The sequence below is a fragment of the Tupaia chinensis genome, unplaced genomic scaffold, assembly GCF_000334495.1.
Source record: "Tupaia chinensis unplaced genomic scaffold, TupChi_1.0 Scaffold143624_1, whole genome shotgun sequence".
Classification (NCBI taxonomy): domain Eukaryota; kingdom Metazoa; phylum Chordata; class Mammalia; order Scandentia; family Tupaiidae; genus Tupaia; species Tupaia belangeri.
The window spans coordinates 662629-664420 of record NW_006203472.1 but is presented as its reverse complement, the minus strand read 5'-3'; positions in this window follow the sequence as shown (position 1 = coordinate 664420).

The following is a 1792-nucleotide window of genomic DNA, read 5'->3' as shown; positions in this document are numbered from 1 at the left end:
AGAGCGGTGGTCAGGTGGGACAGCTGCCTTGGCCTGTCACAGGGTACTGGGAGCGTAGCTGCAGTCTCTGGGTCACAGTCCACAGAGCTTCCCGGCCTTTCTGCACTTCGTGCTGAACATCCCGTCCCAGTGATTTTCTTTCCCATTTCCAGACTTAGTGTGAGTGCTCCTTTAGGGGTATCTGAGCTGGAGGGGCCAGCAGGTGGCACTGTGGTTAAGGTGCTGGAGTCCCACATGGCTGACTGCGGTTGGAGTCTCAGACCCAGCGGCTTGCTCTCTCTCTCTTTTTCTCTCTCTCTCTTTCTCTGTACCTCTCTGGTCAAATTAAAATAAGTAAATAAAGTTAAATAAAATAGTTCTTTTTTTAAAAAAATCTAGGACCAGCAGTTAGCATAATGGCTATGTTGCTGGACTCCCACATAGTTGACCGTGGTTCGAGTCCCGGACCCGGTGGCTTAAACTCACGCTGGGCGCGTGTGCATGTATGCCCAAGATACCAAGAGGAGAATGGAGGAGAAGGGATTGCGGCATGGCCATCCCCCCGGGGGGTGATTTCTCGCTTTCTGTCTCTCTGTTTCTCTCTCTGTCTGGCGAGCGCATGCACCCTATAGCAAAAACCTCTCCAAAAAAAATTTTTTTTTTAAATCTAAGCTGGGATTGGCAGGTGGTGTGGTAGTTAAGAGGCTGGACTCCCACGTGGCCTACAGTGGTTCGTGCCCAGAGCCAGGTAGTTTGAAAATCACGCTCAGCACAGCACGTGTGTGTGCATGCCCAAGATTCCGAGAGGAGAAGGGATTGTGGTGTGGCCATCCCCCTGGGGAGTGATTTCTCGTTTTCATTCTCTATCTCTAGAGCCAGCACACCTGCCCTGTGGTAAAAACCTAAAAACCAAAAAAGTACCCACGCTGACATTTTGTAGTAGTTCTCCTTCATTCGCTCCTAGCATTTTCTGTTTAACATTGCATTCAAATATCTAGAGGTTTTCACTGTATTTTTAAATAAAGGATTGTTTATACGTTCATAGGTTTTCCTAATTATGGCTACCTACCTCCCCCAGAGTTCTCCCTGAGAACAGGAGAACACCCCCTTGGCAGCTGTGTGACCCTCATCCCTTGCCCTCAGGGCCCAGTGCCCTGGTTCCTTCTCCGTCGGGCAGGGAGCTGCCAGGACTTCTTGGGCCCCTCCACTGGGGGCCAGTCTTGGCCGGGGCCAGCCGCAGCAGCAGCAGCGGCACCACCATTGATGGCCTTTCCTTCCGGTCCACGCAGGAGTGGGTGAGAGCACTGAGTCACCCCTGGGCTGACTTCCTTTGACCAGCAGGCTGGCTCGAGGACCTGCTCCCCGTCCACGTGAGCCCCTGCAGCAGGGTTCCAGAATGCCTCACCTGTGTCCTCGGGCCCTGGGCGCTCACTGCCTGGGCTCATGGAGGGTGGGCTGGCCCCCTGCTGTCAGAGGGACTTGGCCCGCTGGCCCACAGTCCAGGGCAGGACCGCGGCCAGTGGCAGGAAGCCTTCCTCTTTCCAGTTAGTTGTAGGTGCTCGCCCCTGACACCCTCGTCTCCCAGCGACATGGACGCAGTGGTCAACTGTTTCGTAGGAGGCACCACAGGTCCAGGGGGCCTAGAGGGGACAGTGGCCACGTAGAGCCAGACCCGGCTGCCCCCCAGGATGAGCTCAACATCACGGTCTAGTAAGCGAGGACCTTAGGGCTGGGGAGACCCCCTCAGCTGTTCCCACTTGCTGCTGGTCCCCTTCAGGCGGGGGAGGACTCAGGTCTGGGCCCAGTCCCCTCT